The following is a 26228-nucleotide window of genomic DNA, read 5'->3' on the forward strand; positions in this document are numbered from 1 at the left end:
ACACCCCTATTCCCCACACGTCACACACTCGTACCTATCCTACTGGTGCCCAGCTTCAAACCCTGGGAAAAGCTACTGCAATCACCCAGGGTGGGGATATTGTGGGCACTGGGGCTGCGAAACCATAGTTACAGATGCCAGACGGTCGGGGCCTGGGTGGGATCCACAAGAGCCAGACAAATTCTTACAGTTCACCTGGGCACCTATCGGTTGCAAAATACCCCTCTTCTTTCACGGGAACTTCCATCGAAACCAGCATAAAATCCCTAGATTTCGGGCATGCACTGATTACAACATGACGGTCTTGCAGCCATATCACCCTAGCTGGGCCACAGGCAAAACGGGGACAGCGGTCCTTCAAGGGTCAAAAGAGAGGGCGAACGTGCAAATTATCAGGCTTCAACCGTCAGCACCCCGAGCAGTCGGACCCAACAAAGCGATTAAAAGCGTGCCAAAAGGGAGAAACGTAACCTACCCCAAAACCTTACCCACAGGGGTCAGCAAAGTCCCGACCGGTCAAGCGGAAACCTTTCAGATGAGCCGCCTAATCGAGTCAGACTCAGACCCAATCCTTCGCATGTTAGAAGCTACCTTTGTATCCCCGAACGAATCCAACCCTAACCTAACCGAGTCCTGATGGCTTCGTTACGATGTCAAACCCCCCTTTTTCGAAGGAGTCACTTTAAACACTCCCTTCAGTTACTCCTCAGCCGACGCCCCTCACCAGTGCAGATGGGACACCCCTCGCAAGGGAATCACCCTGAGTCAAGTCACAGGCTGAGGCAGATGCTTTGGCAATGCAACCCTAGCTAGGCAGAAAGGCAACGTCTGCACCAAAATCGTCAAGCCTAACAAGAAAAACAATAAGTGGGCAGTCCCATTCACATCTGGGAGGTGGGATTGCCAGCGATCCGGAGTGAGTCCTTGTGTGTTCCTTCCCAAATCCAATGACTCTAACGACTTCTGTGTCCAAGTTCTGATTGTTCCTAGGGTCCTGTACCACTCAGATGAAGAAATTTGCCATCTTCTTGAGGGACCCAGCCGGATCCACAAAAGAGAAATATTGATAGGTTTCTAACAGTCACCTTCGGACCATGCCTGCTGAACAAGCTGGTCTTGTTCGTTCAGACCCGCCTGGAACGGACCAACATTCGGTTCTTAGGCCGACGAGAATTGCTGTGAATTCAACCGGAGAATTCAACCGGAGAATTCAACCAGGGAACACTGCCAGTCACAAGACTTTCCGAAGTTGTCTGGCAAAAGCTTACTCAGGACTCCCAAGACCCTTTTCCCTTGTCGAGTTAAAACCTTATACCTCATTTAAGTACCTATGTATATGACTACCTCATTCATTTGTGAAAAAGGGGGGGGAGATGTGGTAGACAGGGAAAGGCGCTGAGGAAGATGTCGCGATGTCACGGAAAGCCAGGACCCTCTGATCCCCTTAGATAAGACCATCTGCTTCCCATAGATAAGAAACTAACATAGGAAGGTAGCCTCCCTTAACCAAATTCCAGTAACTTTCCATCCTCTACCCAGTAACAGTCCACCTCTTACTAACCATAGATGGTAAAGACAGACCCACGCTGACGTAGAGACCCCTTAGACTATAAAAACCCAAGAGATGAGATAATAAACGCCTTTTGACCGGCCATCACATTGATGTCGGCGTGTGTCATTGGCCCGAGTGGCCCTGGTGAGTGGGCCGCCGTGCTGTTCCTCTGAACCAGGTCGCCTGCCTTGCTCCAGAAGGCAACACCCTGGGACCTGCTGTGCTTGCAGAGCTGGCTGCACTCAGCCTAAGAGGGGTATTCACTTTTTGAGATTTTTTGAAGCAATCTGAAACTCCTGAGTTTCCCCACTGCAAACAGACACACTGCTCAGGTGTGTGCAAGCCACAGGTGCCACCAAAGCCACTGCAGAGCTGCCCTGCGCCAGCTGTGAGGGGGGATCATCAGCCCAAGCTGCACTGGGCCACTGCAAGGGACTGTGGCCATGGGCACTGCACTGACCCCACTGCTGGGTTTGGCTGCCACGGCCACCGAGAGAAATTAAACTGTCCTTGGAAACACTGGGGAGGACTGGGACATACTGGGGAACACTGCGAACGCTGTGAGAGACACTGGGACATACTGGGAGTGATACTGGGGCAAACTGGGGACAGTGGAGACATTGCAGGGAAGACTGGGGAGACTGGGACATCTTCTGGATTAAATCGGGGTGAACTGGAAGGGACTGGGAATAAACTCAGTTGTATTGGGAGGGACTGGGCTGTACTGGGAGGAACTGGAGGGGCCCTGGGGTTGTACTGGGCTGTAGTGAGAATGAACTGGTCTGCTCTGGGAGGGACTGGAGGAGGGTGAATTGGCTTTTCCCGCCATCACCGCATCCCATTTGCCGAGGCTCCCGCACATCACTGCCTGCCGCTAATCAGCGCCAGGGATCCAGGCCTGAGGGCGGTGCTTAGGGTTGGGGCCATCTTTTCTTTTTGCCTACAACTCCCGTCATGCCCCGCGGCCGGATGCAGCCACATTAGAGCCGGAATTACAACTCCCGTCATGCCCCGCTCCACAGAACCCCGGGATCTGCCCCCATCTGTCCCATAAGTGTCCCCCAGATCCTCCAGGATCCCTCAGTGTCCCGTCAGTGCCCATTCGGGACCCCTAAAAGCGTCCCCGGACCCCCTGAGTGCTCCCAACCCTACAGATGCCCTGTACAGCCACTTCTGGGAATTCATCTCCTCTCATCCCCCGCGGCCCCAGAGTCCCTCAGAACACATTCCCGCGCCTAAAAGTCCTGCCGTGCCCCGTGCCCTAAAGAGCCCGGTTAGAGCTTCCCGAGCTCCCCCCAAGGGCTCCTGAACCGTTTACGTTCCACCACGAGGATCTCAAGTTGCGGCTCGAACGCAAAAGTGTCCCCCAAGTGCCTTCCCGGACCCCCAAACATCGTGTTCGAACCACTTCCGGGACTACAGCTCCCACCATGCTCCGCGGCCCACGTCCTGCGCTACTCAAGGCGGGACTTGATCGTCTGTCATGCCCCGCGCCCCACCAAGAGCCATTGCAGCTGCGTCTCGAACTCCCGTGATGCTCCGCGGCCCCGTTAAACCGAATGATACCCGTGCTTACAACTCCCATCACCCCCCGCGCCCCAGAGAGCCCCGTTCGATCCTCCCAAGGGCCTGCCCGGACCCTGAAGGGCCCCAGATTCCCCACCCTGACCTTCAAGGGCCCCCCTGGACCCCCAAGTGCTGCCCTGGACCCCGAACTGTCCCTCAGAATCCCTGAGTGCCCCTCCAAGTGCCCACCCGGCTCCCCCAAGTGTCCTCCAGACCCTCAAGTTCTCTCTGAATCCCCTCCCCAGACCCAAAACTTCCCCAAATGTGCCCCAGAAATGTCTCTAGGGACCCCAAAGTGGCCCCTTTTACCGTGTCTGTGAAAATTATAAAAATGATGACAAAAGGATTTAAAATACGACTAATTAGCATAAAGAAGGAGAAATCAGTAGCCAACACTTGTCAATTAAGGGAATTGTGTTACTAACAACCAATGACCAAAAAATTTTTTTCTTTGCTAAAAATGTATGGATTTGTAAATATAAATATTAAAATTCAGTAATACAAGTATCGAATAACACTACTCTAAATACATTTGAAAAATAATTATCATTTATTCATTCATTACTTATTTTTATTGGAAAATGCATACTGTTTTTATGCTTTGGGATGTTTGTCTGTAACATATGGTCCAAAAAACCCTCATATGCCTCACAACCGCCGTCAAGGACAGAGATTTAAACCCTCCCCAAGGACTGAGATGAGACCCTTCAAATTCTAACCCAGGGGTGCTGGCCTCACTGGAGCGGAATGTCTGCCATAGGAAGCGGGAGGTTTCCCATAGGAACCAGTCCTGAAACAATGGGCCCCGCTCACTGCTGGCACCGGTTTTTGCTGTTCAGAACTGGACTGTCTGTTCCCAATGGATTTATTCTCCACTGTGCCCTCCATGTGCCGTCCTGCTCCCCTCCCGGCGGTAGATTATTAAAGACCCCTGAGTTAACCAAAGACTTTGAGACTCTCCCCACCGTGACCAGACAGATCTGTTGGTCAGACCACAAGGATTTAATCTCTCTTTTGGTAGCTATTTCCCCCTACCCAACCCTCCTTTCTCTCTCTCTCTGTCCTTTATCTCCTTTCTAATCCTTCTGTTACATCTGCTGTGGGCACTCAGTAACAGGTGCATTTGTTTTGATTAATACGGAAATTCCCCTGCTGTGTGTCTTTAGGTATTGGAAAAAAATGAAAATAAAGTACACATAGTTCATAGTATAAAATGTAGACACCAGCCCTGGAATGGGGGGTGTGCTTCTGTCTGACATCTGACAGGCCAGAGAAAAAATGTTATAGATAAGAAACAATAAACAACCTTGGAAACCACAGCCGAAGAATTCAGACTGCTTCTTGGAAACACCAGGCTGGGATAGAAGGATTCTTGGGGACATCCCTGGCCACAGGGAACCCGAGATTGGCCTTCTGGGCTGTCTGGGCCAACATTAGAGTAAATCTGGAAGTTTTGCTTTAGCCTATTAAGCCATGGTGCTGGGGTCTCGTCTTTTTCCTGGGTGCTGTCAAACGCTAACCTGGTATTACTCCCTCTAGGGACTGATTCTTTTATCCCTCTGGTCATCAGGGACCTGTAATCTCTCATATTCCTTCTGCCCTCTTCTTGATTAGGGTCCCAGTCAGGCTCCACTAAAGGCATTGTTTGGTCACCTGGGGGCCAAGGTTGGTTTTCTCACTCCCAAATGTTCATTCCTGCAGTTCTTATTAATCGAGTCTCTTCTGGGGAAAATAGGATGTTAAAGATGGAGTTCAGTTCTCCCCATGTATAAATATTAGGGATAAAAATGGATCAATTTGATTTATTATTCTTACTGGGTCTTCCACTAAATTCCACAATTCTTTCTTAAAGTTTCTAACTTCGGATGCAGTCAAGGGAGTGTTTACAAATCCAATCTCACTGGCCACCCCAGCCATGGGAACTTCTCTGAGGGGGAACAATTGTCCCACTTCAGCCTCCTTGGACCGGGTGTTACAACATCAGCTGTGGAGGCTGACTGGGTAACTTCACTCTTGGGCATGAGATTCTGAGAAGTTGTTTGGCTTCTCATTTGTGGTGGGGGAGGCAGAGCAGGAACTTGCTGGTGAATAAGGGGTGCATGAGATGGCAGAGGTAAGGGAACGGTAGTGAAGGGTAAAGAGAGTAAGGAGAGGGTTGAGGGGAAGGTGGTGGAGGTATAACTGGGTTAGGAGGTGGTAAAGGAATGACAGCTGGGAGAGGAGGAGGAATTGGGTCCACAGCAAGAGGAATTGGAGGAAGGATTTGAGGTACTGTAAGGGTAGGAGGAGGTAAGTGGTCAAGGGGGTCCCAGTTTTTGTTAGCCTTCCCAGCCTCTCCTTCTTCTTTTACTTTCCTAGATTGCTTTCTTTCTTTTAATTTATAGACTACTGTATTTTCCTCCTCTGAGGCGTACTTTAGCCAACAGGTGACATTCTGTATGTGATGGGCCTTTTGCAGGAACGTGGGGCAAAACAGAAGGTGCATCACCTTTGAACAGAGAGGCAGGTAAGTCAAGAAATGTTTAAGGATGTTGTTAGATCATCCAGAAAGAAAATTAGAGAGGTCAAAGCTTAAGGCTAAACCAGGCCACTTCTGGGAAGGATATAAAAATGTTTCTATAAATATATTAATGGCAAAAGGAGGTACAAGGACAATCTCCATTCATTATTGGGGGAGATATGGTTACCAAATATGAGGGAAAGGCTGAGGTATTTAACCCCTTATGAGCCTCAGTTTTCCAGAATAAGTCAAGTTGTCCTCAGGAAAAGTGTTCTCCTGAGCTGTAGATGGGCACAGGGAGCAGAACAGCCCCCTTTAATCCAGGAAGAAGCAGCTGGGGACCTGCTGAGCCACTCAGATGCTCACAGGTGTCTCTGGGAGCAGATGGGATCCATCCCAGGGGGATGAGGGAGCTGGTGGATGAGCTCCCCAAGCTGCTCTCCATCATTTACCATCAGTGCTGGCTCAGCAGGGAGGTCCCAGAGGACTGGAGGTGCCAATGTGAGCCCATCCCCAGGAAGGGCTGGAAGGAGGAGCTGGGCAACTCCAGGCCTGTCAGCCTGACCTGGGTGCCCGGTAAGGTTATGGAACAGATCACCTTGAGTGTCACCACAGGGCACGCACAGGATGGCCGAGGGATCAGAGCCAGCCAGCGCGGATTTCAATATCTGCTCTGATGATCTGCATGAGGGAACTGAGTCCAGCATCAGCAAATTTGCAGATGACACCAAGGTGGGTGTGAGTGTGGATCTGCTGGAGGGTAGGAGGGCTCTGAAGAGAGACCAGGACAGGCTGGATCCAGAGCCCAAATTCAAAAGGGTGAGGTTGAACAAGACCAAGTGCCGGGTTTTGCACTTTGGCCACAACAACCCCTGCAGTGCTACAGGCTGGGGACAGAGTGGCTGGACAGCGGCCAGGGGGGGACCTGGGGGCACTGATGGACAGCAGGCTGGACATGAGGCAGCAGTGTGCCCAGGTGGGCAAGAAGGCCAATGGCTGCTGGCCTGGATCAGGAATGGTGTGGCCAGCAGGAGCAGGGCAGTGATTCTTCCCCTGCACTCAGCACTGGTGAGGCCACACCTCGAGTGCTGTGTCCAGTTCGGGGCCCCCCAAATAAGGAAGGCCATGGAGGGGCTGGAGTGTGTCCAGAGAAGGGCAACAAGGCTGGGAGGGGTCTGGAAGGCAAGTCCTGTGAGGAGCGGCTGAAGGAGCTGGGGTTGTTTATCCTGGAGAAGAGGAGGCTCAGGTAGACAAGGCAGTGCTAGGGCAGAGGTTGGACTTGATGATCTCCAAGGTCGTTTCCAACCTTGCTGATTCTGTGATTCTCTGGAACCACCCTTGGAGCCTTTGCAACAGCGTCCGCAGGGGAAGGACAGGAAACTCCCAGCTGATGGGAACAAACTTTCTGGCTGACTGCAGATGCCAATGCAAACCTGAGTGGTTTCCTTGGTGTCCCCCAGCCCTTGCTGGCCCCAAGTGCTGATGGCACTTGTGCTCCCTCAGGTTCATGTCCCCACTGCAACAGCATGGGGGTTCGTCCCCTGCTGTATGCAATGCAAACAGGGGCTGCTGAGGCAGTGCTGCCGTGTCTGTGCCTGCAAGGATGGGGCACCTGTGTGAGCTGGGGGAGAGGCCAGGGCTGCAGAGGGGGGATGTTACTGGCAGCTCCATGAGGACGCTCTGGGATGCTGCCCTGGGCTGTCCAGCGCACTGGGGATGGATCAGCCCCTGCCCTGCTGCTCCTTCCCGTCTGCCCCAGAGCCCTTGCAGAGCCCCAGCCATGGTGTTTGCCCCCAGCCTGCCCACGGCCAGCCTGGGGCTGCTCACGGGGCTTTTCTGTGCTGAGCATTGGCCTGGGCGTGTTCTTGAGAGAGCCTGGGCAAGGAGCCTGGAGCCCCCAGGGCCTGGGCTGAGGCGTCAGCGCTGCCCCAGCAGTGCCCATGGCCTGTCCCTGCTGCAGCCCCGGCACTGCCACCCCCAGGGCTGTGCCCAGCCCCGAGAGCACTCAGGCCCTGCAGCAACACCAGGGCCACCAGGGCAGCGGGGCAGGGCCACGGCAGCAGCACTGGCAACACCAAGTGTTGCTGCTGCTGGGCACAGCTGCTGGGCCAGACCTGATCTGCCCCAGCTCTGCACACAGACATTGCTGCTGCTGCTCCAGGGCAGGGGACAGAAGGGGGAACTCTGGTGAAAACTCTGCTCGGAGAGCCTTTATTCTGTCTGAAGCCACTGAGAGTGTAGCACCTCATTGACACAGTCTGAGGCCACCGTGAAGGTTGAGAGAAATAAAAGGAGAAATGGCACAAACACTGACCTTCCTCTGCTGTAAATAATAAAACGCTAAAACGAAAGACAAGAACATATCAACAAACAAACCCAAGTGGTATCAAAGATGACTTTTATTACATGAGATTTGCAGAAACTGGCCAGAAGCTTAATGTTTCTGTAACCGTCTATTCATCAGTGTCCACACCGCAGCCTTGAGCTCCTGGTTCCTCAGGCTGTAGATGAGGGGGTTCATGGCTGGAGGCACCACCGAGTACAGAACTGAATGGGCCAGATTCAGGGATGGGGAGGAGATGGAGGAGGGCTTCAGGTAGGCAAATGTGCCAGTGCTCAGGAACAGGGAGACCACAGCCAGGTGAGGGAGGCAGGTGGAAAAGGCTTTGTGCTGTCCCTGCTCAGAGGGGATCCTCAGCACAGCCCTGAAGATCTGCACATAGGAGAAAACAATGAATACAAAACAGCCAAAAGCTAAAGAGGCAGCAACCAATGAAATCCAGATTTTTCCGAAGGTGGAGTGTGAGCAGGAGAGCTTGAGGATCTGAGGAACCTCACAGAAGAACTGGCCCAGGGCATTGCCGTGGCACAGGGGCAGGGAAAATGTATTGGCTGTTTGCAGTAGAGCAGTGAGAAAGGCACTGGCCCAGGCAGCTGCTGCTATGTGGGCACAAGCTCTGCTACCCAGGAGGGTCCCGTAGTGCAGAGGTTTGCAGATGGACACATAGTGGTCGTAGCACATGATGGTCAGGAGGGAAAATTCTGCAGAAATGAAAAATACAAACAGAAATAGCTGAGCAGTACATCCTGAGTAGGAGATGGTGCTGGTGTCCCAGAGGGAATTGTGCATGGCTTTGGGGACAGTGGTGCAGATCATGCCCAGGTCGCTGAGGGCCAGGTTGAGCAGGAAGAAGAACATGGGCATGTGCAGGTGGTGGCCGCAGGCTACGGCGCTGATGATGAGGCCGTTGCCCAGGAGGGCAGCCAGGGAGATGCCCAGCAAGAGGCAGAAGTGCAGGAGCTGCAGTTGCCGCGTGTCTGCCAATGCCTGCAGGAGGAAGTGCCTATGGAGCTGCTGTTGGACATTTGCTGCCTCTGGACACTGGAACCTTTTGAAGGAAAAAAGAAAGGGACAACTGAGGGGAAATTTCTCACAGAAAAATCAAAGCTGTTTCTCACAGACGCTTTCCTGCCACTAAACACCTCCCCCTTGTTTCTGTCTCAGAGACCTTGCTTCACCAAGGTTGCTGAAGCCCTGATTGCTGCTGGCCAATGTTGTGTCAGGAGCTGGACCTTTCCCTGCAGGACACTTGGGAGTCAACCCTGACACCCAGTCAGTGCAGGGGAACAGTGAGGGCAGGGCCCAGTCCTAGTGTTTAGACTTGGATAAAAAATGTTCTCCCAAAGCACAAGAGCTGTCTGGGTGAAGGGATGGGGATAACAGAAGGCAGAATGAGAGATTCTTCTGCACCTGTGGTGAACAGAGTCGAGGGAGGCAGGAGGATTGTCTGAGGCTTAGTGCAGACTGAGGGGAGCTGCTCTGTCTCTCTCCCATGTTCCAGCTGCCCTGGACTTGCACCTTTCTGAGACCCACTCCCGTGTTAGCCTGGACAGCCAGGAGACACTGCTGAGAGCAGAGAGATCCCTGGCACACAAAGGGGCTCCTGCCTTTCCCAGAGTCAGGAGAGTGGGCTCATTGCCAGCCTCCCAGGCTGCCCTGCCCAGAGCTGCCCGGGCACAGGGAGCTGGGACACCCCATTGCTGTGCTCAGCCTGCACAGGAGGAGAGGGCTGGGCCTGGCCCTGCAGCTGGAACTGCCATTGCAGAGAGCTCCTCAGCAATGGCAGCAGCACCTGGGCAAGGCAAGGAGAGAGAGAGAGAGAGCCGGGCCTGAGGAAAAGCCTTTCCCTGGCCAGCCCTGGCCAGCCCCTCACAGGCAGTAGCAGGGCAGGACAGTGGCCCTCAGGCCCTGGTCAGCAGGGAATGGGCACATGGCCGCAGAGATGCCCTTCATCTCTGGGGCTGCTCTGCCGGCCCAGGAGGGACTGAGGGCCCCGAGCCCTCGGGCTGAGGGCTGTGCTGGCTGCGAGGGGACACAAGAGCTGTGCTGCTCAGGGCAGTGTCTGCCCTCCAGGGCAGGCCCGGCAGGTGCCACACCTGCCCTGCAGCAGGGCTTCCCTCAGCACTGCCTCCCTCCCTGCCTGCCCACGGCTCTGCTGCTGCAGCTGTCCCAGCCCCAGCTGCTCCTGTGGTCCCAGGCTCCTTCCCTGCCAGACCTGCCCGAGCCCAGCCCAGCCCCTGGGCCAGCCCTGCCCTGCAGCTGCTGGGCCCTGCAGGGATTAAAGAACAGCTCCCCCAGCCTGGGCACCATGGAAAGGTGATGCTGCATGGATCTGGAGGCTGGGCAGGTGCAGGCGCTTGCTGAGGTGTCTATGAATCCTGAGGGTGATGGTGTAAGAGCCTCAGTCCCTGCTCTGCCCTGCACAGCTGAGTTTCCATTCCCACCAAGCTGAGCCAGGGAAAAGTGGGAGCACAGATTCGGAAAAGCAAAGACCCAAGCAGGAAACTCCTGCCCTGAATGAGTTCATAACGAGCCCTCTCAGAAATGAACTGGGCATGAGCTGGAGCTCTGGACAGCCCTGGCTGCAGCCCCAACTTCATCCCCTGCTGCCATCCTGGCTGAAGGAGCTGCCCTGCCCTGTCCCTCTTATGGTGCCCAGGGCAGCCCTGCTCAGCAGCACATCCTCCTCCTCCTGCTCCTCCTGTGCCACAGAGAACTCACCATGTAGAGGGCTGTGAAGATGTTTCTCCAAGTGAAGTCTCAGCTCAATGTCTTGCCAATCCTGATTGCCTTCAGCCTGTCTCTGCCTGGCACCTGTCCCTTCAGTGCCTGCAGGCAGAGCCCTCAGCCTTGATGGGCTGGGGGAGGAGCTGGTCCTGGGAAGAGCTGTTCCTTTAAAGCTCAGCAGCACAGAAACAGCACAAGGACTTTAATGAGCCTCTTGGGGATTTGCTGTTGTTCACATCAGACCCAGTCCCTGAGTTCAATAAACTTCTCAAGAACTCAAAATTAAATTAAAACTCTAAACTTTCTTGACGTTTTATTGGGTCCCACTGAGGTACACGACTGGGAAAGTGTCCCCAGGTTCCAGTTAGAGCAGAACACTGGAGGCAGTGATGACAGCTGGGCACAAACAAGGCAAAGGTGTCTCTGGTGCTGAGCAAAGCTGGATGTGTTTGAGGAATGCATAGGGCCCAGGCCTGAGCCCCAGCCCCTGGCCAGGCAGATCCTGTCCGTCTCTCCTTGCTCAGGGCTCTTGCCAGGATGGGCACTGGCATGTGGGGATGTGCAATGGCAAGGGCAGGAGCATGGGGTGGCCCCTGCCAGGCTGCTGAGCAGGGACAAGGAGGCAATGAGGCCCCAGGCCTGCAAGGGTCACTTGTCTCCTGCTGCTGGCTTAGTGCTTTCCTTTTTATGGAAAAGAATCCTCCCTCTTTCCCAGGCACCCATTGTGGGAAAACAGGGCTCCCATACTACTAACCAGTACGATTAAGCAGAAGCCATTGATTGTTGACATTATGCACTTATTTATAAATTCTAACCCTACTGCGTACACTGATCACGCATCTCTTCATTGGTGTCTCTGTGTTGTCCTGGTGTTCTGCACTCGCCTCTCAGAATATGTGACTGGTTACATTCCAGTTGTTTCTCAGTCCTCTGTTATCGAGCTCTTGCGGTCTTGGTATTCTGTTTCTCAGGCTTTTCTTTCTTCATTTAGCACAGTTTATGTCTTCGTAACCTTGATGAATTCCAGCGGGCTCTGATAAGAATGACTATAAGCGGTGTGGCTGGTGCACAGTGTGACCCAAGTTGTTCAGATACATTACTACAATTCCCCCTTCTTCTTCTTGCACCAGCCAAATCCTTTTTACTGTATTTTCTACCAACTGGGTCACCAATTTCACTATGCATGCAATAATACAAAGCAATATAATAATAACTACTAGTAATAACAAAGCTCCCTTTAAGGTATCTTTCAATCATCCAGTTATTCCCCATCCCTCAAACCATTCATCGAAGCCCAAATCATTCACAGTTAATTTCTTCATGTTGTCTTCTAGTTGTTTGAGTTTCCTGTGAATGGAAAAGAGGTTCATAAAACACATTCCTTCAAAATTCTCACACCTGTGCCCATGTGCTAACAGCAAATAATCTACAGCAGCTCTATTTTGCAGTGTGCCATGTCTAATATTATCTAAATCAGTGAGCATTCATTTAAAATAGCTGAACTTGTGTTCAGTGTGGGAATCCACAAAATCAGAGGGTTTTGGGGAAGCTGCAAAAGGCAGGCCTCAGAGACAGCAGAACTGTGATTAGAGATAAGCAGCAGCCATGAGATAGGTCAGCAGAAAAATTATTTAAAAAGTAGAAAAGTGAGGACAAATAGAACAATGGTCTGTGTATTAATGCTTGTCTAGAAAAATTCCCTAAGCTACAGAAAAGTTTATCTAGCAAGATATTAGGAAGTTTGAAGCTTAATAATGGAGCTGTGTGCATTGTATTTTAAGGCTCACAGGCAGGTATTTTATTTGAAATAGGCAAGCATTGTTTTAACCAAAGGTACTTGTGCTTATAGTGGTTGGACAGAACTGCTGTCAATACTCTTTTGCTTTGTGTGATTGGTCAAAAAACTTACAAAGTAAGTTGTAACATTAAGTTCTTGGTCTGCTGGTTGGGATGTGAGCTGCTGGCATCTTCCCATTGTCATAACCATGTAATGAGACTGATGCTGAAAAATAAAACAACTCAAGGCATGTTCCACAGCAGTCCCTTTCCCGTTTGTGATTTGTACATAGCCCCCGGCTCTCTCTCTACAAGAGACACTGTGCAAAGTACTTTACATTATTTGAATTTCCTTAATTCTAATATCATAGATATTTCAAGAATTGCTCTCAAAAATGAACCAAACCCCCCTGTCTTAAGGCACTTTCATAACAACATGTACACACACCTCAAAGAAAGACCTCCAGTACTTGACTGGAATCATGAATCTAAAATTGTTGAAGGGCCATAGCCTCTCATTATGTGGGTGACAGAATATGCTTGTGTTTCTACAGATACAGGACCCCGGTGGATTCCCAGAAGATTTATCAGTCCCTACGTAGACCACAGATCTGAAGACAACCCCTCGAATGAACACAAAGTCAGCTCCCTCTCCCACTATGCCACAGAAGCAGCTTTGTCTTGGAGATGAAGAAAAAAGAAATTCACATATCCAAACATTGTGCAAGGACACTCATCACATGTAGATATATCCCACTGATAATGTCCATGTCAATCTCTAATGCAGACAGACTCCTGCTTTTTCCACGATCTGTCTACCAGTGACCCTTTATCCCTACCCCTCCCTCTTTCCCCTCTTGAAACTATTCCTTTTTCCCTTCCTCAAACTTCCCTCAAAAAAGAGAAGGGAGTGATTGGGAGGAGTTGGTAAGAACTATAGGGGGAACTTAAGAATATTCAAGCATGTCTTAAAATAAGTCAACTAATGTGTGGTTTTACCATCCACAAGTGAAAACTACCCAGTGGGAAAGAAGAAGTATGATTCTTCCTGCGATACCCTCCAGGGCACCCCGCAGCAGTACCAGTGCCACCGTTGCCATCGTCTTTATCAGCGCCCTCATCTGTATCAAGTGACCACCAGCTGGATCATCCCTCAGCCAAAACAAAACATCAGGGTCACTTTGGCAAAGTCATTAAAGCCAGACAATCTTTGCATGGCCACGGAAAGCGTGGACGATCTGCTCTCAACATTCTAGGTGGGAGTCCCCCTGTCACCAAATGACTGCCTGTACGTAGGTAAGAAACCCAACCCCATGGACACCTGGGACAAATGGACAAAGATCCTCCCACACCATGTCTCCACAGAATTTGCTTTTCAAGGCCCAGGATGGTGTTCCGAGCTGTAGCATGAGACACAGGGTAGGTTTCCAACCATCCAGTGGTGGCTTCCACCATGGTCAGCACATAGCGCTTGCCCTGGCGTGTCTGGGGCAGTGTGATGGAGTCAATCTGCCAGGCCTCCCCATACTTGTACTTGGACCACCGCCCACCATACCAGAGGGGCTTCACTCGCTTGGCCTGCTTGATGGCAGCACAGGTCTTACAGTCATGGATAACCTGAGAAATACTGTCCATGGTTAGATCCACCCCTCAATCTCATGCCCACTTATAGGTGGCATCCCTGCCCTGATGGCCTGAGGCATCATGGGCCCATCGAGCTAGGAACAACTCTCCTTTATGTTGCCAATCTAAGCCTATCTTTGACACCAATATTTTTGCAGCCTGACCTACCAGCTCATTGTTTCAGTGTTCTGCATTAGCCTGACTCTTGGGGACATGGGCATCTACATGGCGGACATTCACAGATAGATTTTCTACCGAAGAGGCAATGTCTTTCAATTCACCAGCAGCTCAGATTGGTTTTCCTCTATGCTGCCAGTAACCCTCTTTCCACCTTTCCAGCCAACCTGACAGAGCATTGGCAACCATCCAGAAATCAGTATAAAGGTAGAGCTTTGGCCACTTCTCTCTTTCAGCAATGTCCAGGGACAGCTGAATGGCCTTGAGTTCCTCAAGTTGACTTGATCCACCTTCTCCTTCAGTAGCTTGTGCAACCTGTCATTTGGGGCTCCATATGGCTGCTTTCCACCTCCAGTTCATCCCTATGATGCGATAGGAACCATCAGTGAAAAGAGCATGGTGTGCTTCCTCTGCTGATAGCTAATTGTATGGTGGAGCTTCTTTAACCTTGTCACTTACTCCTGGTTCTCTTCATCAGTGAGACCAAAGTTTTCACCTTCCAGCCAGTTTGTAATTATCTCCAAAATTCCAGGGTGATTCAGCTTTCCAATACGGCTGTGCTGTGTGATCAGAGCAATCCATTTGCTCCATGTGGGGTCAGTGGCGTGGTGGGTGGTGGGAACCTTTCCTTTAAACATCCACCCCAACACCAGTAGTTGCGGTGCCAGGAGGAGTTGTGCTTCTGTGCACATCACCTCTGAGGCCCCTTGGACTCCTTCACAGGCAGCCAAGACTTCCTTCTCTGTGGGAGTGTAGTTGGCTTCAGACCCTCTGTAGAATCCCAGTAGTTGGCCTTGAGCATCCCCAGGCACCTTCTGCCAAAGGCTCCAGGACAGACCATGGCTCCTGGCTGCAGAGTAGAGCACGTTCCTCACCTCTGGTCCTGTCCTGACTGGGCCAAGAGCTACTGCATGAGTGATCTCTGCTTGATCTGGGCCAAGGCTTGTTGCTGCTCAGGGCCCCAGTGGAAACTGTTCTTTTTGCAGGTGACCAGGTGGAGAGGGCTCACAATCTGGCTGTGCTTGGGAATGTGCATTCTCCAAAAACCTATGGCATGCAGGAAAACTTGTGTTTCCTTCTTGTTTGTTGGTGGAGACTTTGCAGTGCTCCTGTTGATGACCTCAGTGGGGATCTGATGCTGTCTGTCTTGCCACTTTACTCCCGGGAACTGGATCTTTCGGGAAGGTCCTTTGATTTTGCTCTTCTTGATGGCGAAGCCGGCTTCCAGTAGAATCTGGATGATTTTCTCTCCTTTCTCAAACACTTCCATTGCTGTGTTCCCTCACACAATGATGTCATCAATGCACTGCAGACGTTCTGGAGCCTCACTCTTTTCCAGTGCAGCCTGGATCAGTCCATGGCAGATGCTGAGGCTGTGCTTCAACCCCTGGGGCAGTCGGTTCCAGGTGGACTGCACGGCCCTCCAGGTGAAAGCAAACTGAAACTTGCATTCTGCTGCCAATGGAATGGAGAAAAATGCATTGGCAATGTCTATAGTGGCATACCACTTTGCTGCCTTGGACTCCAGCTCGTACTGGAGTTCCAGTATGTCCAGCACAACAGTGCTCAGCAGTGGAGTCACTTCATTCAATGCACAATAGTCCACTGTCAATCTCCATTCTCTGTCAGACTTGTGCACAGGCCAGATGGGGCTGTTGAAGGGTGAGTGGGTTTTGCTGACCATCCCTTGGCTCTCCAGCTCATGGATCATTCTGTGGATGGGGATCATGGCATCTCAATTTGTTCAATACTGCTGGCGGTGCATGGTCAGGGTGGCAATTGGCACTCGTTGCTCTTCCACCCTCAGGAGTCCTACTGCAGATGGGCTTTCTGATAGTCCAGGCAAGGTGTTCAACTGCTTTATGTTCTCTGCCTCTACCGCAGCTATTCCAAACGCCCACCTGAGTCCCTTTGGGTCTTTGTAAAGCTGTTCCAGAGGAAGTCTATGCCCAGAATCCACGGGGCCTCTGGGCCAGTCACAATAGGATGTTTCTGCCACTCCTTCCCAGTCAGGCTCACCTGGGCTCCCAACAGGGTCAATTGCTGTGATCGCCCCGTCGCCCCAGCAACAGAAACAGGTTCTTCCCCCACATGTCCCGATGGTATCAGGGTACACTGCACACCAGTATCAACAAAGGTGTTGTGTTTTTGTGGCTCTGATGTGCCAGGCCATTGGATCCACACCATCCAGAAAATCCGGTTTTCCTGTGCCTCTTCCTGACTAGATGTCGCTGCCGAGGCAGTCATGACACAAAGCAGAGACCACAAGCAGTCTCATGTGGCAACTCTTTATTATTGAACAGGGCTAACCTTTTATACATTTTCCAATTTTTTATGCTTCTTCTATCCTAACTATTGGCCACAATAAGTCAACATAACACTACTGGTGAAAAGCTACAGTGATTTCAACTAACTTTCTAAAAATACTTCGTCCAGCTGCAAAATTCTCTTATCTTTCTTCAGTTCTCCACTTCTCTCAGTCTCCTTGGTTACAGCCTTGGAGAGAGCTCCTTATCAGCTTCTTCTTGCTTCTCAGCTTCTTCTCACTCCTTTAGCTAACAGGCCTGCTGTTACCCCCTTCCACAGCTAGAGGCAGGACACCCCTAGCCCTTGTTATTATTTCTTTCCTGGGCATACATGGTAGAGGTTCCTCCAAGGAACCTCACACCTGGCAGCTCGGTCACGGGAGGTTGAGGCTACTTTCACTTTAGAGGAACTCCCTCAGTTAGTGTTTCCCTCCTTGAGTTGATGCACCCGTGCTGCCAGGAAGGTGGGTTTCCCACCCCACCTTCCCATGTCGTCCCCATGGTCATGCCAGAAGAACCACAGGTCAGCCCATGGGGTGTACCCTCTCTCTCTGGCTGGGGGATGTTGGGCTCTGACTTCGGGGCCTGTGACTAACACTGATACCATATGGGGACTGTTCTTCCTCCCTCCACCCTCATCTCTTCTTGTAGGCTCTTAATCACAGCAGAGACATGAGCCTGCATTGGGCCATTGATCACACTCTCACAATTTCTAAGCTTGTTGGTGACAGAACCCACTGTCTCTCGGTTGCTATCAGCATTAATCATTGCAATGAAGGTGGTGTATTGGGATGGCCCCAGATTTGCCAGACTCTACAGCATTTGCCCTGTGACCCAGATCTTGTCTGGGTCATTATCATGCTGTCCATCCTTCCCAAAGAGTACCTCCAATACTGCCACTTCTCTCAGCTCTTGGACCCCTTCCTTGAGGGTCTTCCAGCACATTCTATGGTGGTGCTCCTGCATTCTCTCCCTGTGGACAAATCTCTCTCTGACACTCATTAAAAGCCGCTCCGAGAGAGACAGAGACCCTGACTCCCTTACAAAAATCTGATTCACACCTGACTCCTGGGTCAAGGGTCCCAAATTCCTTGCCTCATCACCATCCTGGTGCACACCTGTACCCATAAGATCCCAGACCCAGAGTAACCAGGTTGTATAAGCCTCAGTCCCCATTGTACAATGTCTTTGTGCAGATTACAGAGAGTTTTGTACATTAGGGACTCGGTGATGATCTCAACCATTGGCTCCCCTGTGGGTTATGGGGCCCTCCTTTTTCATCCTTATCTTGGTGCTCTGGTTTCATCTTAGACCTCCTTGTTTCCACATGGGCGACTGCTGCTGGCTGTGACTGCCCTTGCAGTTCAGCTGGAACCTGGACAGTTGTAACATCTGTGGGTTCCACTGCTGCACCATCAGACTCTCCTTTTTGGGGCAGGGGGAGCGTTTCTCACCAGCTGGGGAAATGTGCTCCTTCAGCATCTGGCCCATCTCCTTCACCAGAACCCCCACCCAGTCTGGGGGGTTCATTTCTGAGGTGGGCTGTGGGGCAGGGTCAGGCTCTGGGGCAGCAGCATCCCTGGTCTCTGGGGTTGGTGCCAGCCTGGTTATGCAGGTCAATCTTCCCTTATCTCTGAATGCTAAATAGAACAGGCCTATCAGCAACACCAACCACTGTATGATATCATTAGCATTTAGAGTGGATCTGAACCCTTTGAAAACTGGTGGGGCAGACCCAAAGAGCTGGGTGAAGGGTTGGGAGAAAAGTGCCCCAGTGTCATTTCCTCACAGCAAGTACCATTATTAAAGTAACCCCAAAACCACACATATAGTGTGTGATAGCTCTGAATCCATGTGCCTGCCTTCCAGCGGAAGTTAAAGATCCATTAATTCCTCACCTTATTGTGATATATGTTATGGAATAATTTGTGCCTGTGTAAAATATACACGAAATAAGTTGTGCTTGTACAAAAAAATTCTTAAAGATTTAAAACCACAAGCTGCAGCCGGGGACAAGATTGCTTCACAAATTGAGAAATCACAGATGGCAGTGGAGAGAAAAAACTAATTAGCAAACAAAAAGACGTGGCTCTGTGCAGAGATGGGCCCTTTCCCAGGACAGTCCAGAGACACCCAAGCGATGAATACTCAGTAAGTATCTATGATCAAGATAGTCAGAGTCTTCAAGGGTGTGAATCCCAATGCCACGTTCCTGTGACTCGACGATCAGCATTCATCACTTCCCAGAAACAGTTCTGTCCAGCCCAGCACCCACAAAAGGAAACTACATAAATAAGGGAAGCAACAAGAAGAATAGGAGAAACTCTGCCCTAGGTGGAAAAAGCTGTATAAAACTAACCCGAAGGAGACAACATTTGTGAGCAGAGGGGATCCAAAGTGATAGAGTTTAGATCAGTGTTCACCCAGCGCCAATCCTGGGCTCGAAGCTGTCCCTTTGATTGTGGCTATCGGAGACCGAATCTTGGTTGCGAAATTAAAAAAAAAAAATTTATTGATTATTGATTGGCTTTATAATTTACTACGTATAACATTATTAAGCCATAAAACAAACTGAATTGCTGGGGAAGATGAAACAGGAAAACCTTATAAATATGATTGCCTTTCAGAAGATTTTGAGGATATAGAAACTATAAGCAAGATTGAAATGAAAGCAAGCTTTGAGATACCTCAGTTACTGAACAACTGGAAAACAATGGTATGGCCAACTGAAGGTAATCCCCTTTTGATAAAAAAATTCCCCCTGCTTGCAGACAGCTCCAAGGGTCAGAGCAGACCCCACTAGCTTGGCAGAAGGAGTCCAAAGAGGAGTTTTTAGGGTTTAAAATGTAACACAGTATGGTGATGTAATGATTCTTATAGGCTGTATGTAAATGCTATAGGATTTGTATCTTGTACTAGATTGGTTAGTGAGAATTAGAATATTCAACACAGAAGATGATTTATTGTATTGTAACGAGAATCTCGCTCTCTCATCCTCTCTCTCTCTCATCTCTTTACCACGCTCTTGCCTTCTCTCTTTACCACTCTCTTTACTTCTCTCAGGCCTGCTCCAGCTGCATCTGGCAGCTCTGAGCAGGGCCCAGGCCCCACAGCCTTTGCAATAAACTGCAAGTTCCACAGCCTGGCTTCAGAGATCTCTCCAGATCCCTTGGAAGGTGAGACCACCTGGAGACCAGAGGACACCAGCTGGAGCTCCAGGCACAGCTGATGATTGGCACAGCTGAGTCTGTGGGAAGCTCCCATAGCTCCTGCCTTCTCCCTGCCTGTTGACAGCTCCCTCCCTCCAGCCCTAGGACCCTACCTGTGGTAGTTGGTGTTCTACAGGTATTTTAACGTAAAAGTTAGATTTCCTATGTTAGTCAGTTATAATGGTTTCTCCCATGTACCCCAATGGTTTCTCCCATGTACCCCATTTTGTTCCCCCTAATGGTTCAGTCCCAACTTGTTTACCACAAAGTTTTCCCACCACTTGTCTGCCCATCAGTGTGTCAGTCTCCCTGCTCCTCCCCTCATTCCCTTATAAGCCTTGTCAATCTCAGTTCTACTACCCCTTACTCTTGTCAGTCTCTGTAGTCACTCCCCTTGTATTCTCGAATGTTCTGTGTCAGTTAGCTATGTCTCGATGGTTGATTGCTTTGTGAGGCTTCTTCCCTCCCCTGAATGATCCTTATTGGAGTTGCTATGTGATCTGTTCCTCCCCTAAGATCCCCTCATTGGGTGAGAGTTGTATCCACCCCTTGGACCATCCCCTCTTGAAAAATGCTAGTCAGACCCATTTTCTTTGTGACTTGCACCTGACCCCTTTAAGGAATAAAGCCTCCTTGGAAACTCAGACAAAGCCTCCTTGGAAACTCAGACAAGTGATCCTTCCTTGTTTCCTTCACCTCTGATTTCTGCTGTGTCACCCACGCTGTAGAGATTACTGCCACCCTAGACAATCTCGGCAGAGATCAGGGGGCGGCTGCTCTCATGTCTGCCCTCGGCCACCAAGGGTGTGCCAGCCAGAGAAACTCCATCCTGTGGCTGCAGAGCATTTCCACACCTGCCCATCCCCTTTCTTCCCTTCCAACTTATCCCTTTGCTTTGCCTTCCATTAATAAACTGTTTGGCTTCTTCACTTTACCTGCATCTCTGTGGAGCTGGAGCGATGCAAATCTGGGGCCCCGGGACACACAGGCTCCTCCTGCCGTTCTCTTCCACGCCGTGTTTTGTGCACAGACACAGAGGAACGAGGACCGATCAGGCTGGAAAGGTCCCTGTGCTGAAGGTCCAGTTCCACAACACTGTGCAGTTACAGATCTTGCTGAGCACTCTGGAGCCCCTGGACATTGGAAGAGCCAAGCTGAGAATGGATGCTCTGAACGTAGCTGTGAGGGATTCCATGGCAAGCATCCATGGAGGGCAAAGGAGCTTGGAATGCTGGAAGAATTTAACAACAGCATCCTGAAAGCACAGCAGTGCTCCATCCCTGCACAGGATCAGGAAAAGGGCAGAACCAGAGAACATTCTGGTTTAACAGAGAGCTTTGGCTGTGCCTAAGAGCAAATGAAGCAGCAGCATCGTGCCCGAGACTCGGACGCGCGACCGTGCCGGTGCCCAGAGCGCTGTCAGGCAGTGCCGGGATCCCGGCTGTGGTTCTGGTCCCCCCCCACAAGTGAGGAATGGCAACCCCAGGCTCAGACCCAGCCAGAAAGCCAAGTGAGACCAGAGGGAGGGCACCCTTCCAGTTTCTCTTGGGCATGGCCGCAAAACAGCCCCTGCTGCTTCTTCCTCTGCCTGTGTTAGGGCTGTGCTGGTGGCAGAGCCAGCCAGGTTGTCCCAAAGCCTGTTGGCAGCGGGCATGAAAACTCTGAGTGCACAGCAGAGTCCTGGAAGGTGCTGGCAAGAGCGTCCTGTGGGGAGAGGGCTCTGGGCTCTGGCTGGGAACAGCCTGGTTTTGCTGCTGTGAGCGCAGGCAGGAGTTGAGGCAAGTGAAGAGGCAGCGGGCAGGTTGTGTTTGTAGAGGGCCTGCGGCTGCACCCCTGAACCTCCACCTGGAAACACTATTGGGGGAATACAAGCTGGAGCTTGAGTGCCTGTCCTGAAAGGACCTGGAGTCATTCAGTCTTGCCAGGTTTTCTTAAGGGTGTGTTGGTGTTTCCCTGGAAAGCTGCACATTTGGGGAAATGCCTTTGGAGGAAAGGGGCTTGCTTCTCAAGGAAAGTGCTCCACAGGGAGCTCCAGTGAGGTAGGTGCAAGTGTCCCCCTTTGGCTCTCTGTGCTCCTTTCAGTCCTTGAGGCCTGTTGCACTTGGCAGAGGGGCAGGGCAAGGGAGAAGGCTGTGAAGAGCAGGTTTGGCATCCGCCTGGAGACCTGCAGACACCAACCCAAGCACCTGCAGTAGGGTATGTTCCCCCCGTTGGACAAAGGTGTGAGCAGGAGCATCTCTGTCCAGCCACGAGCCCCAAAGCTCTCCTTGAGAGCTGTGAATTAAAAGGCCTTTACACACACACTTTTCACATTTTCCCTGTCTGTTGTGCTTCAACTCTTGGCAATATGCATTTGCCTCCTACCTGGTGGAAGCTGCTGTGGCCCAGGGCCAGCACAGAGCTGGGCTGTGTGGGCCAGGCAGTGTGGAGAGCCTTGGCTGATCTTGCTGTGTCCCTGGCCTCAAAACGGCTTGGAAGGTTTGCCTCCCAAGGCATCCTGCTCATTGGCTCTCCCTGTGCATCTTGGAGAGAACAAGGTGGGCATTTCTGGCAGCTGGGCATCAGCAGGCCTTAAAATGGGGGCATGTTGTGGAGCGAGGCCAGCTGAGATACCCTGAGAGCAGCCCAGTGCTCCTTGCTCCCCTCTGCTGACACGTGAGTGTTTGTCTGGTTTTGGGATGGCCCTGGCTGTGTCAGGGGTGCTATGTGGACACGAGACAGCCGGTCCTGTCCCGCTGGGTCCCAGCAGTGCCTCGCAGCAGCCCTGCATCCACGTCAGGATGCTGGAGAAGAGAGGTCCTGGTAGCTGAGGCCGCTGATTTTAAGCTTGTGCAGGTGCCTACAGGTCAAGGCCAAGGGTGTTCCCTCAGGATACAGCAGTCCTGAGGGCTCTCCCTCATTCAAAGAAATCAGCAGACAAATGCATTGTCTGCCAGAAGCCCTTTTATTGACCTGGCAGGAGTGCAGGAGTCTGCACCCCACTAAAATGTTTTTCCACCATGTATACATTTCAGTGGGTTAATGTAGGAATTGTATCAAAAATACCATCTATCTGTACACTGCTGAGGTGATTCGATAGGCAGGGGGTTAGAAATACATTGTGTCAGATTCCTAGACTTAAAGCTGATGTCCAGGCACTGGCCAGGAGCGGTCACCATGCCCTAAAGCAGCACAAAGTCTTCCTCAGGGCTTCCCTGCACTGGGCTGATTCCCTGCTTGCCCTTAGTTCTTCTGGCAGACTATGTCTAAAGGTTTTTGTCAAGTCACTCTCATGTCAAGTTAGGCCAGCCAGGTTTTTCTTATGCTAACTGGTGCTTAGCACTTATGTCTGTCGGCGCTAAGCACTTGCGTACTATTGTGAACTGCTTGTGCTTACTAATGTAAAACAAAGGCCTTGTTCCATTGCCAAAGGTGCCTGAGGCCCCCTGCTCCTTGTGGCACCAGTTGCTTTCCTGTGGGATGTTCTACCTGCCCGGAGAGTAAAGAGGGAGCTGGAGAAAGAGCTGGCCAGGCTGCTCTGGATCCTTTACCAGCAGCCCTGGCTCAGTGGAGCAGTCCGAGCTGAGCGCAGAGGTGCCAATGGAACAGCCGTGCCCAGGAAGGCTCGGTGGGAAGGGTGATCCAGGAACCACAGGCCTGGCAGCCTGAGCTGCCCCCGGGGAAGGCCTTGCAGCAGATCCTCCTGAGTGCCATCCCATGGCCCGTGCAGGGAACCAGGGCATCTGCTGGAGGGGGGAAAGCTCGTGGAGGGACAGGGACAGTTGGGGGTCCTGGTGGGGCATTGAGGGCTTCTGTGGGGGAGTTTGGGGAGGTTGGTGTTGGTGGGCTGTTGGAGGAGGAGTTGTCTGGAAGGTGAGAGGTCTAGGCTGGAATTTGAGTCAGTTTGAAGGCAGCATCTGTGGTTTGGCACAGCTTTGATTACGGAGGGCAGAAAGAATATCTGTGGTTTTTCCTGTTCATGGTCCTGATTCTTCTAAAGGGAACAAGAGAGGAGAGCTGTACTTTACTGGCCACTTGGATATCTGTACCAGGGGGAGGATTAGCCCCTTTGCCATCTACTCATTTGTTTGGGCTACTTTTGTAACACTGAGTGGACTTTCATTTCTTGAGAGCTTTTATCCTTAAGAGAATTAGGATATTATCATCCCTTCACAGAAAACCATTTGCAAACCAAAGAATGGCCTTTTCTTGCCTCTGTGCAGTGTTATGTTCTGTAAAGTGACTCTCAGTGGATGACATTAAGGCAAATGAGTTGCTGCAATGAGAAGGGAAGCAAAATTCCAACTCTTCACCTTCACCATCCCAATGAATTTGGGAAGTTTGCAACTTTTTGGAACTATGTGAGTTGACCAATGGGAAGTACAACTTTCCTGAATTGAGGAGTGTTAAATGACAGGTCCTTCTGTGCCTTTGCAACTAAGGTGTTTTTGTGCTGCAGGAAATTACTTCAATGAGAAAATAATTTCAGCATGGAGTAAGAGCTTCTGACAGAAACCAAGTGTTGCCAGCAGTTGCTCCAGGTGCTACTGCCAACAGCCCCTGCAGGAAGGAGCACAGCCCCCAATTCACGTGGGCTTTGGCTCCCTGTGGCACAGAAGCCCCCCGGGGGCACAGGTCTCTGGGGCAGGAGATGGGCACCAGCGCTGCCAGGGCTCAGGGGTGGCCGCTCTGCTTGGGCAGGGACTCTGCCACACCTGCTGATGTCAGCGCTCCCCAGGCCCCAAAGGGTCAGAGCACCATTGGTGCCCTGGCCCACACGTTCCTTGCCTGTGTCACACCTGTGGGTTTAGGATGTTCACCAGCTGGGACGTGTCCCAAGGAGGCCGTGCCAGCTTCTGTGGAAGGTCCTGTGCCCTTCCCAGCGCGGCTGCGTCAGCAGCCCTGGGGCTCCTTCTGCTGCACTGAGCCCACAGAGCAGGGCAGCATTTGCTGATGGACTGAGCCATTCCTAAAGACCCTGTTGGGCTTTCTTAGACACTTGGGGTGAGAGATTCCTTCCAAGCTGGGCCATTTTGGGTTGGCTGGGGGCAGCCCCAGGGCAGGGCAGGGTGTGTGCAGGGGCCATTTGTGACATGGTGCAGCACGGTCACTGTGGCAAGGAACGGGTGTCCAAGGGCCCTTTGTTACACATAGGAGCTGGTGGTGAAAAGACCATGCCACAGCGCTTGGATCACGCGACGGGGCAGAACGGGACAGAGCGGTGCCGTGAGGAGCCCCCGCACAGCGCACTCGTTCCTGTCTGACCCGGAGCCTTTCCGAGGCGTTATTCCTGCAGCTGACCTCGAGGACAGACCACAGGACTTGGTGCCCCAGAGGCATCTCCCATCCCTGCCTCCAGTGCCCTCGAGGCCAGACCACAATCCTTGACAGGAGTTTCCTGTCCTTGTGGCAGGAGCCCTCGAGACCACAGTGCAGGACTTTCTGTCCTGTAGCCTTCCCGAGGCTTCTGTCTTGAAGGTGCCTTCCAGACAGGACTGCAGGACTTGCTAACTTGGAGCTTTTCCGAGGCATCTCTCCTGCAAGTAGCCACAAATCCAGTCAGTGACATGGAGCAAAGACCCCCAAGAGTGCCCAAGCTGGCCTGGCTGGAAGAGGAGGAAGAAGGCCCTGGAGTTGCCCTAGCACATCAAACCAAAGAGGTGGTGCCACTTGAGCTGCCGCAGGAGGGTGAGTGCCAGAGCTGGGCCACAGGGTTGGTGCCTGCACCAGCTTGGCACCTTTGCATCCCATCCCATCCCATCCCATCCCATCCCATCCCATCCCATCCCATCCCATTCCCTGGGGACATGCCCATGGACAGGACAGAAGAGGGGCCGGGCAGACACCCCACAGGGGCCTTGCTCCATCCCCTGAGCCATCCAGGGGCTGTCCCTGCCTGGGAAGCGCAGGGCTGGGCCGTGTTCCCCGGCCTCTCCCGCAGCCCCTCAGCTCTGGCTGCACTCGCTCTTTGCCAGGTGCAGCCTTGCAGCGCACACAAGAGCAGGACCCCGCCCGCGGCCTCTTCCGCAGAACAGCCCATGTACCTGCAGCCATTCTCACCTGGGCTGGGCCTGCTGGCACCGCGCTTGGAGCATTCCCTGCAACATCCCTGGCTTCTTGCTCTTCTCCTACAGCTGGTTTGCCAATTCATGAGGAGAATTCGGGAGGAAGAGGCCAGCCCCATGGGCACTGGGCTCAGAGCATATTCGCACATCTTCAAAACCAAGACCAGTGCTGCCCTGCTGGATATGCTCGTAGAGGAGGGCTTTACCAATCCAAAGCAAATAAGCCACCTGTGGCCAGGGTTTGATCCTCCCAGGAATTGCTTGACCACACCTGCTGGTTACTGGAAGCCTTTGAGACCATGGCAGTGTGGTGGGAAGGGGAGCATTTTGCTGGGGACATTCCTCCCTCTGGCAGCTTTCCAAGTCTCCTTGTGCCTTCTCCAGGTTCCTGCCCTGGTCAGGTACAT

The sequence above is a fragment of the Melozone crissalis genome, unplaced genomic scaffold (genome assembly GCF_028551555.1).
Source record: "Melozone crissalis strain CALT ecotype California unplaced genomic scaffold, PUWL_Pcris_2 ptg000096l_1, whole genome shotgun sequence".
NCBI lineage: Eukaryota > Metazoa > Chordata > Aves > Passeriformes > Passerellidae > Melozone > Melozone crissalis.